The 11,038-nt window shown below is 50.1% G+C and overlaps 1 pseudogene; it reads left to right on the forward strand.

The window, feature by feature from the left end:
- Nucleotides 1-1,633: 1,633 nt before the first annotated feature.
- Nucleotides 1,634-2,204, forward strand: LOC149124581 (small ribosomal subunit protein uS11 pseudogene; annotated as a pseudogene).
- Nucleotides 2,205-11,038: the final 8,834 nt, after the last annotated feature.

The following is an 11,038-nucleotide window of genomic DNA, read 5'->3' on the forward strand; positions in this document are numbered from 1 at the left end:
AATAGCACATCCACTTCCCCTGGGATCCAACCTGCACAGGGCTAGATCTTTTAGCTGCTCTCAAAAGAGAGAGAGCCCTCAAGACCGGATGAGAAGAAAATGCAGCATCCTGAGTGGCTGTCCATCCGATGCATGGGGCAGTGAGAGACAAAAGCCAAAGTCGGTTGTGATTCCAGCTCAGCAATTCACTAATTCAAGGTGTCAGTGCACTGAGCACACGTGGACTGAGCACCACTGAGCACTGTGGCATGCCCCGCTCTGAGCACTTTAATTAAACCATCGAACCCTTCCAGCAACCATGCAATGCAGTATCCTTGTATTACTGATGAGGAAACCGAGGCACAGGGCAATGCAGGAACTTGTGCCAAATCCACACAGAGAGAAGGAAGCAGAGGTTGAGTTCAAAACCAGATTCACGTTGCAAGCTCTCGCTACAGCTCCCCTTCCTAGGCCATCTCTGATCCCTCCAGGATCTCACAGCTCATTTCACACTGAACTATAATTGGTACTGATGTCCTCGCTCCCACATGACAGTCTTAAGGAAAAGGGCTGGATAGCATTCACGTTTGTGGGGCAGAACTTAGCTTCAGAACGTTAAACTGTGTCAGCTCCTGCCCGCCCTTGGTTCTAGCCCCAGTTGGGGCGCCAGATTCTGTCCCGGTTGCTCCTCTTCCAGTCCAGCTCTCTGCTGTGGCCCAGGAAAGCAGTGGAGGATGGCCCAGGTCCTTGGGCTCTGCACCTGCATGGAAGACCAGGAGGAAGCACCTGGCTCCTGGCTTCGGATCAGCGTAGTGCGCCAGCCATAGCGGCCATTTTAGGGGTGAGCCAATGGAAAAAGGAAGACCTTTCTCTCTGTCTCTCTCACTAACTCTGCCTGTAAAAAAAAAAAAAAAAAAAAAAAAAAAAAAAAAAAAAAAAACTGGGATCAAGGGCAAGAGTGATTCACAGGGGCAGATGTCCTTGCCCAGTGTGTGAAATCACCATTTGGGACTCTCATATCCCATACTGGAGTGCCTGGGATCAAGCCCCACCTCTGCATCTGATCCACGTTCCTGCTAATGCACACCACTGGTAGGAGTGGGTGATGACTCAAGCAGTTGGACCCCTTGCCATCCATGTGGGAGATCAGATGCAGTTCTGGGCTTTGAACTTTGGCTTGACCCAGCCCTGGTTGTTGCAGGCATTTGGAGAGTGAACCAGCAGATGGAAGCTCGCTCTCTCTCTCTCTCTCTCTCTCCCTCTTTCTCTGATGCTGCCTTTCAAGTATACAAAAAATAAACATTTCAAACAAAAAAAAGTGGCACATAAGAGTCTCAAGGCTAGTTGAGGAAGTTTGGGAGGGGAGTGGGACAATGATGAAGAAGAAGAAAATAGAGAAGAGAGAATTGTATTTTAAGATATGGCTGCTCCACTTCCAATCCGGCTCTCTACTATGGCCTGGGAAAGCAGTACAAGATGGCCCAAGTCCTTGGGCCCCTGCACCCGCGTGGGAGACCTGGAAGAAGCTCCTGTTGCCTGGCTTCGGATTGGTGCCGTTCTGGCCGTTGTGGCCAACTGGGGAGTGAACCAGCAGATGGAAGATCTCTCTGTCTCTCTTCTCTCTCTGTCTTTCAAATAAAAAAAAAATAAATCTTTAAAAAAAAGATATGGTTCTTTCCGATAGCAGAGTCCGGCGAAGACGCGCAGCAATGGCACCTCGCAAGGGGAAGGAAAAGAAGGAGGAACAGGTCATCAGCCTTGGGCCACAGGTGGCTGAGGGGGAGAATGTCTTTGGTGTCTGCCACATCTTCGCGTCCTTCAATGACACCTTCGTCCACGTCACTGATCGTTCTGGCAAGGAAACTATCTGCCGAGTGACCGGTGGCATGAAGGTGAAGGCCGACCGAGACGAGTCCTCGCCATACGCTGCCATGTTGGCTGCCCAGGATGTAGCTCAGAGGTGCAAGGAGCTGGGCATCACCGCCCTCCACATCAAGCTCCGGGCCACAGGAGGAAATAGGACAAAGACCCCTGGACCTGGGGCCCAGTCGGCTCTCAGAGCCCTTGCCCACTCGGGTATGAAAATCGGGCGAATTGAGGATGTCACCCCCATCCCCTCCGACAGCACCCGCAGGAAGGGGGGGTCGCCGTGGTCGCCGCCTGTGAACAGGACTCCCCAGATTGTTTTCTGTTAATAAATTGCCATCGTGTCAAAAAAAAAAAAAAAAAAAGATATGGTCAGAATCTCACTTAGGAGTACTTATGAATCAATCACATTATCAGGGTGCCAGTGTTTTGGCGTAACTGGTGCAGCCACTTCCTACAACACTGGCGTCCCACATGGCTGCCAGTTCATGTCCCAGATGCTTCACTTTAAATCCAACTCCCTACTAATGGCCTGGGGAAAGTAGCAGAAGATGGCCTCCAGCGGTTGGGCCCCTGCCACCCACATGGGAGACCTGAAGGAAGATCCTGCCTCCTGGCTTTGGCCTAGCCCTGCACTGGCCATTACAACCATCTGGGGAATGAACCAGCAGATGGAAGATCTCTCTCCCTCTCTCTCTCTCTCTCTCTCTCTCTCTCTCTCTCTTTCACTCCTGCTCTGTGTAACTCTGACTTTCATATAAATAAATCTTTAAAAAATCACATATTGGGATTTGCTTGAAATTGCATTGGTGGTGGTTAGACTGGGGCTTTTGTTGTCGGTTGTGTTATGTTTCTTTTTTTTTATATAAAGATTTTATTTATTTATTTGACAGGTAGAGTTACAGACAGTGAGAGGGAGAGACAGAGACAAAGGTCTTCCATCCACTGGTTCACTCCCCAAATGGCCGCAACAGCCAGAGCTGCGCCAATCCAAAGCCAGGATCCAGGAGCTTCTTGTGGGTCTCCCACACTGGTGCAGGGGACCAATGACTTGGGCCATCTTCTACTGCTTTCCCAGGCCATAGCAGAGAGCTGGACTGGAAGAGGAGCAGCCGGGACTAGAACCAGCGCCCATATAGGATGCCGGCCCTGCAGGCAGAAGATTAACCTACTACACCACAGTGCTGGCCCCTTGTTTTGTTTCTTTCCAGCTGTTCTCTGAGGCTGAACCCCATCATGGCTTCCCCATCCTGCGATGGCTGTATGCACAGAACGTAGTGTCTGACATTGGAAAGTGACACGTAGCAGTTTGATAAATGTCAGATTGAACGTAAAGTACATCGCAAGGTTCTCTGAAACTCACAGAGCGATCGCCTGCTTCATGCTGCACAAAGGGCTGGCAGAACAATCCCAGAAACTAGTCTAGAGGGTCAGCCTTGGGAAAAGTGGGCCTCAGTTAGAAACCTAAGAATTCATTGGTGTGTGGTTGATGCCTAGGGCGGGGTAGAGCAGCAAGCGCCCAGACTAGTGCTCAGAATGTCAGAACTGCAGGAAAGTAGGCAGATAGAAGGGGCCCCAGCCCCTGCTGAGAGTCCAGATCAGCCCTTGGATTGACTGGAGTCCTAGGGGAGAGGTCTGCCATCCCACAATCCCAGCTTCACCTGTCACATTTGTGGGACTAGGACAGGGTCCCTTCAGCCCTATTTGATTAGCTTGTATAGACCTTTTTCTACTTGGAAATGACCTTGGACAATGCTCACTCTCTGAAATGGTCTGTCCAAGGTATTTCTGGAGGTCACCTGGACATCTAGAATCAGGTGTTTTAGGAAGGACCCTTCTTTCCCCATGTGGGACCCGGCTGGGTGGAGGCATTCTACTCGAGAAGCCAAGCTTGCAGCCTCTGGATGATGTGTGATCAATTCAAGACTAGCACTTGTTTACCTTACGGGAATTTTTTTGACACCGTGGAAACAAAGGAGATTCAGAGGGGTTGGTGCCCTTCCACTGGGAGTTCAGTTCAAAGTCTTATCATTGCCAGCCTTGAAAAGAACACCAAGAGAGAGACTCTCAGTTACAGCCGGACAGTTGTGGTGTTAAGAACAAGCACAGGGCTGGCGCTGTGGCATAGCGGGTAAAGCTGCCACCTACAATGTCAGCATCTCCTATGGGGCACCAGTTCTAGTCCCAGCTGCTCCACTTCTGATCCAGCTCTTTGCTATGGCCTGGGAAAGCTGTAGAACATGGCCCAAGTCCTTGGGCCCCTGCACCCACATGGGAGACCCGGAAGAAGCTCCTGGCTCCTGGTTTCAGATCTGCACAGCTCCAGCTATTGTGGCCATCTGGGGAGTGAACCAGCAGATAGAAGACCTCTCTCTATCTCTGTCTCTACCTCTCTGTAACTCTGCCTTTCCAATAAATAATCTTTAAAAAAAATATTAGCCAGGGATCTCTAGCAAGGATCAGGACTAATATGCTCAGCCAGCATCTCCCACATTGAGGGTCTTAGCACAGCCTTACAATAACTCCTGAACAGCTTCAGTCTGCAAAAATGCTGCCGACTTCAAAATAAACTCATCCTTGCACATCACTGGTGCCAACAAGTAAATGCTTTGAAGCAGAGAAGCCAGATACAACAACCAGGGAGGAAGAACCGAGACGTCAGCTTTGCCCTGCCGCTGCACTTTCTCCTCTCCTGCACATTTTCAGAAATCCCAGGCAGTGACCTCACTCTATACCTAGGCTGCTAAGAGAATCTGTGCAAACATCCATGACAGAGAAACGTTGTTATGAACAGGCACTTTGCCGACTTCTGTCAAGATCATTTTAAATGCTCGATGAGAAATAGGACTTTACTTTCCAACTTGGTGCTCTTTTAATAGGTTTGTATTTCTTCTCAACCCATGGCACTTTTGAAACAGACATGAACAGGAGTGGACAGTGAGAGAGAGAGACAGAGAGAAAGGTCTTCCTTTGCCGTTGGTTCACCCTCCAATGGCCGCCACGGCTGGCGCACCGCGCTGATCCGATGGCAGGAGCCAGGTACTTATCCTGGTCTCCCATGGGGTGCAGGGCCCAAGCACTTGGGCCATCCTCCACTGCACTCCCTGGCCACAGCAGAGAGCTGGCCTGGAAGAGGGACAACCAGGACAGAATCCGGCGCCCCGACCGGGACTAGAACCCAGTGTGCCAGCACCGCAAGGCGGAGGATTAGCTTAGTGAGCCGCGGCGCCGGCAACAGGTCCCTTCTGAGAAAGATATTTATAAATTACGGCAGCCATCCCGTGCATGATAAGATTCACCTTGAGGTGAACCGTTGTCCTCTAAGAATCCTATCCAGGGCCTCTGAGTTATGGAAGTTAGACCCAAGTTCAGTAGGCCCAGAAAGCTTGCTGGAAATACACAGTGGAATCATCTATGGAGAGTCAGACACAGGACCCTGAACAAGAGCTGTGCCTGAATTGGTCCAGCATTTCTCCAGGGACAGGTGGAGCACCTTTTGTGTTTCAGAGTGGCCACGATACGGCAATGTGATCACATGCTCCATAGGGGCGCTCAGCAAGAAAGCCACAGGTGTCTGGAAAGCCAAGGATGGTGAGCAAACAAGGGCATGTGCACGAAGAACATGTGGCACACCTCGGCTGAGTCTGGCACTGACCAAAGGGTGGGATCCTCATCTTTCATATACCCAGGGCAACCTGGGCAGGGTCTGGACCAGATAGGGAGCCATCTCAGTGCCTGAGCACGCCGTGCAGGACACACCTTCAACAGCGACCCCTTGTGGCATCAATAAGGAAGTGCAGGAGTGATCTACTCAGACTGGCTTCCCACTTAACCTACAAGAAGCAGAACTGAATCCTTTTGTCTTAAATAAGGCCCTGGGACCCTTAACCCTGTGTCCCAAGTTTGTGCAGCAGCATCTCATACCAGTTAGATTCATCACCATCTCTCTCACACTTGCTACGTATGGAAGCAGGCGAAAGGCTTTTAGCTGTATTGATTATGGGTTACTTGTTCCTCTGAGATTCTGGCCTGTCGGTGAGAGTCAGGGCTACCCTCAATGGGCCCCTTTTGTAGACACTGCCTTGTGAAAGTCTTTCTGGGGCAGCCATAGCAACAGTAGCCACACTGCCGGAAAAGTACAGCTCCTCCCTCGACTGGATGACAAAAGACCCAGTGTCCCCAGGGACCCAACCAACTGCTGGGATCATATCAGATTCTTTCCTCTTCAGCCCCAGTGACACCTGCTCTGCCCGAGGTGGTAAGACACCGTGACCCCCTAACTCTGCTCCTTCCCCAGGGCTCCTGCCCTTCCTTTCCTGGGGTCTCAGGAGGGCTCTGGCTCCATGGCAGTCTCTCATGTCTCACTTATCTGCTGGGAGTCTCCCGCTGAGCAGAGAGAGCAGAGCTGCTCCTGGGTTCACCCCAGGACAGCCCGGTTTCAATCAGACAAGCATCAGGCAAATGTCACACACCCTTCTCCAAAGTGGAAAAGAGAACCAGTGGGCAGGGCTAACCTTTAGTATGTAGGTGCCTAATTCCTATACATCTTAGTCACACAGGGAGGCCACGCAAAGGCGAATTGTAAGTGGGGAGAATCAAGCGAATCTATGGAAATTAACTGGAAACTTATTTGAAGTAAGGTGGAGGTGACATTCTACAGCGCCAGGACCACCCCATGCCAGTGAGTCTGGTGCCAGATGTGTCGGCCGTCTCCAAAGACCATGAATGGATAGAAAATTATCCAGACCTTCCCTCGTGTCTTAGCAGGATTCTGCAGACCATCATCTCAGGCAGAGGGCTCGTGGGCTTTGATTATGTTAGAGGACAATCCCAGGAGCAGGAACTCTGTTCCCTAACAAATGGGAGGAAGGAGGGGAAGGAAGCAGAGTAGAAAGCAGTCAAGGGGCCGGTGCTGTGGCTCACTTGGTTAATCCTCCACCTGCGGCGCCTGCATCTCATATGGGCACCGGGTTCTAGTCCTGGCTGCTCCTCTTCCAGTCCAGCTCTCTGCTGTGGCCCGGGAGTGCAGTGGAAGATGGCCCAGGTCCTTGGGCTCTGCACCCACATGGGAGACCAGGAGGAAGCACCTGGCTCCTGGCTTCGGATCAGTGTAGCTCCTGCCGTAGCAGCCATTTGGGGAGTGAACCAACGGAAAGGAGATCTTTGTCTCTCTCCCTCACTGTCTAACTCTGCCTGTCAAATAAATAAAAAATAATAATAAAATAAAAAGAAAGCAGAGTCAATTCATGATGGTAGCTATTGGGTTGTCTGCCACGATTAAGCGCAAATGCTGGCGACACCCCCGGCGAGGGCGTCATGGCAGTAGCATGTGTGAGAGCCAGTGGTCACGTCTCACACAAGAGCAGAAAGAGGGCGACGAGCCCACGACGAGCCCTGTTCTCTCTTTACCAACTCTCTGCCTTTCCCAAAGGGGTCCTAGGAGAAACACCTCTCACCCCCAGTGACCTAAGGACCTCGAACTAGCCCCACCCCCTACCTCCCAAAGGCTCCCCTTTCTCCCAACAGCACCACCCTGGGCACCAAGAGCTTTGAGGAACACAATTGAACAATTAAACTGCGTGCAAACCATGGTATTTTGTGTGCCTCCAGGAATACCATGTTTCTATGGACGAAATTGGGATAATAAGACACTTCAAAAGGGCTCTTTAAAAAAAAAGATTAATTGAAAGGCAGAGGGAGAGAGAGAGAGAGAGAGAGAGATCTTCCATTTATTGGTTCACTCCCCAAGTGGCAGCAACAGCCAAGCTTCGCCAATCCGATGCCAGAAGCCAGGAGCTCCTTCTGGGTCTCCCATGTGGGTGCAGGGGCCCAAGCACTTGGTCCATCTTCTACTGCTTTCATAGGCATGTTTGCAGGGATCTGGATTTGAAGCAGAGCAGCTGGAACTCGAACCAGTGCCCGTAGGGGATGCCGTCAGTGCAGGCAGATGCTTAACCTACTATGCCACAGTGCCAGCTGCCAAAAGAGTTCTAACACCTTAAATATATCAACTGCTTCTGTTTAACAATACCCTTGTGCACAAATAGAAAACTTGGTGACAACAAAATGGCCTGCAACAGAAGTAAAACCCAGAAGTAAAATGAGCATCACATATCTGTCCTCACTCCAGGGACGAGGTGCCACGTTGGGGTGAGCCAGTTCCAGCAGAAGGGAAATGCACCCGCCCTGAAGGAGGATCCCATGTTCTTTACCCCACTAATCCCGTTCTTTCAGACTCAGTGTCTCACCCTCAGCAAAGAGGCTCGTGGAGGACTTCACCCATTTAGGGAAATGGCCTGAGCGCTTAACCTTGTTCCAGCAGACAGACTCAACGCCATGACCAGAAAGGGTCCCGCCACCCTCCTTTTCTGACTCCCAGCTCTTTTCTTGCTGTCAGTGAGCTAATGACTTCATCGCCCTCCTCCTCCACCTCCAATGTCTAGGGAGCCCTGCTCCAGACTGGGGGATAGGGAGCTGCGTGTCTAGGGGAAAAGTGCTTCCCAAGACAGGTGAACCTAGAGCTCAGGCATTTGTTCAGTACACTGACTGAACCCTTCAGCCCGAGAGCTGTGCTAGAGGCCAAGGACCCTGTGCTTGCCTTCTGGAAGCCTGAGATCCAGCGGGAGAGATCCTGACCAATAGATGGTTACAAGCCAGCAACTGAGAGTGGGAATGGAAGAACATGACAACGTGCCCTTTCCAGAAATGGGTTCTGGAGCCCACATCAAGCTGCCCCGTGCTCAGGGAGCTTGCTCAGCTCACTTCTATCTCCCCATACCAGGCCTGGCCTCAGCCCTTCCTCTCGCTTGAATGAGAGCCGTTTGTATCTCCTGTGTATGTTATGTGTTCACCAAATAGGTTTCTGAAAAGGATTAAAGAGCGTTCTTCTACACAACTTGACTGCCCAGGTCACCAAAACATCCCAGGGCCTAGAGCCCGGAGGTTCAGAGAAGGGGAGAATGTCTTCTGACCCCTCAAGAGGCCTGTTTAGCAAGTTCCTGTGTCCAGCCCCAGAGTTGCCTCCTCCGTGGGAACAATCATGAGAGAGTCCACTCCACCCCACCCTCCCCAAAGCCCCTACCAGGGTAGATAATACCCAGCAGGGGGTAGGGCGGTGACTGGGAGATGAATTATCCCCTCCCAAATTGCCAGAAGAATGCACAGCTCTTTCTTTTCCAACTTAAAAAAAAATTTATTGATACCCAGCATGCACTTAAGAAATTGCACAAATCGTATGTAAAGCTGGATAAATTCCCTCAGAGAAACACCTCCCACCCCTCTTAATACGATCCAGGTCAGGTCGGCAACCGTGTCTTCAATCAACTATGCCGTAACATCCACATTATTCTGTCTTAAAGCGTGGAGACTCTAGCACAAGGCCAAGGTGATGCCCGCGTGCTCCTCTATGGTCTTGAGAGTCATAGGGAGCAACAGCCAGACCCCATAAATCCAGCTCCCCAAAAATCACAGCAGTGTCCGCAGAGAAGGCACGGTAGGGATCCACAAGTGGAAATGAAGCTATTTCCCAAAGGGAACATTAGCTGCAGAGATAGACCTCTGTCTGCCACAAAGACAGCCTTGGAATCCTTACACAGGGCAGCAAGTAATGCTCACAGCCAGCCATTCAGGTGAACTTCCCCCCAGAAGAAAGAGTTCCCATCAAAAGCACACTCAAGTCTCTACCCCCTGCATGGCGGGAAGCTCTTGAGTGCCTCAGTGATCTTTTCCCCATCTTTCACCACAGCCTACAAGGGTTCAAAGTCCACTCTGGCCCAGAGAACCCTGAAAGAAACATGCTTCTCCCCCAGCGCATGGCCTGGGACAGGGGGCTTTGCCATGAGGCAGAGGGGAAGGGAGCATAAGAAAAGCCACTCAGCTGAGACACTGGGACAACCTGTTCCACCCATGTTTTCTCCCCGTCATGGTCAGCAAAGTCCCATCCCTGCTCAGCCTTCTGTGCCCAAATGAGGGGTTGCATTTGACATTTGTCATAAAATTTCTCATACATAATATTGCTATTGTTTGGATATAAGTTTGGGTGTCCCCCCTCAAAGCTCTACGTGTTAAATCCATGGTCCCCAAAATCTTATGTTAATGTTTAATGAGTTAATGTTGACGGCTAATGAATTAAGGGTAGGAGCAAGCCAGTTATGGTACCTGAATATGGGGCCTTTCGTGAGTGATTAAGCTGGATTACGTTGTTAGGGCCCACCCTGTGGTGGAATCTCTGGGACTCTATAAGGAGAGATGACAGAGATAATGAGCATGCTTTCTGTCACTCTGCATCCTGGCTTGCCACGTACGGGATCCTCCCTGCACGCATGCACTGCCGTTGCCATCCCCTAGCCCCACAAGATGGCCAATGTTGAACTGTGAACCTCCAAAACTATGAGCCGAGATAAACCTCCCTCCTTCCTAAGTAGCTTGTCATAAGTACTTTGTTACAGTGATGAAAAGCTAACTAGTATACATATCATCCCACTTGCCCTAACCTTATGAGTCATCTAAGGCTCAGACAAGATAGTTGACTCTACAGACTTCTTGAACATCAATTTGGTGCCAGACATGGGGATAGAAGATGAATGCATCAAGAACAATTCATTGACCTCCAAATGCTGTCTCTCTTTTTCATAGAGATGTCACTGGGAACTGACTTTCCATCCAGGAAACACATCTTCCAGGCCCCCTGGCGTTAGATGGAGCTGTGTGACCATTTTGCAACAATGGAAGGTGAGCAAAAGTGAACAGTGTCACCTCTGAGCCCAAGTGTTAAGAAGTGCGACTTCCCTACCTTCTCTTTGTCATCCGTCAGATAATAGAGGACTACAATGCTTACTTTGAAAAAGCCATGAAAAAGAAGGAGTTAAGAGTCCCTGAATTACCATGTGAAGAAAAATTACTCGTCAACCAGTAATATCTACACTGGCCTCTTATGTGATTGAGAAATAGAGTTTTACTGTGTTAAGCTACTGACGCATGGGGTTCTTTGTTACAGCAGCTAACATTACTACTCTAGCTTTTACAATGAACAAGATGAGGTCCGTACCAATGAGACACACTAACATATGAAATATTCAGACTTGCATTTTAGAAACTTCTTTCCAAAAACAGAATGGGAAGCAGACTAAAGTGACACCCCTTCAGAAAAAAGATATATAGAAAGATGAATTAGATAACTTAGATAAACACCTAA

The sequence above is a fragment of the Oryctolagus cuniculus genome, chromosome 9 (assembly GCF_051225735.1).
Source record: "Oryctolagus cuniculus isolate XC-2025 breed Fujian yellow rabbit chromosome 9, ASM5122573v1, whole genome shotgun sequence".
NCBI lineage: Eukaryota > Metazoa > Chordata > Mammalia > Lagomorpha > Leporidae > Oryctolagus > Oryctolagus cuniculus.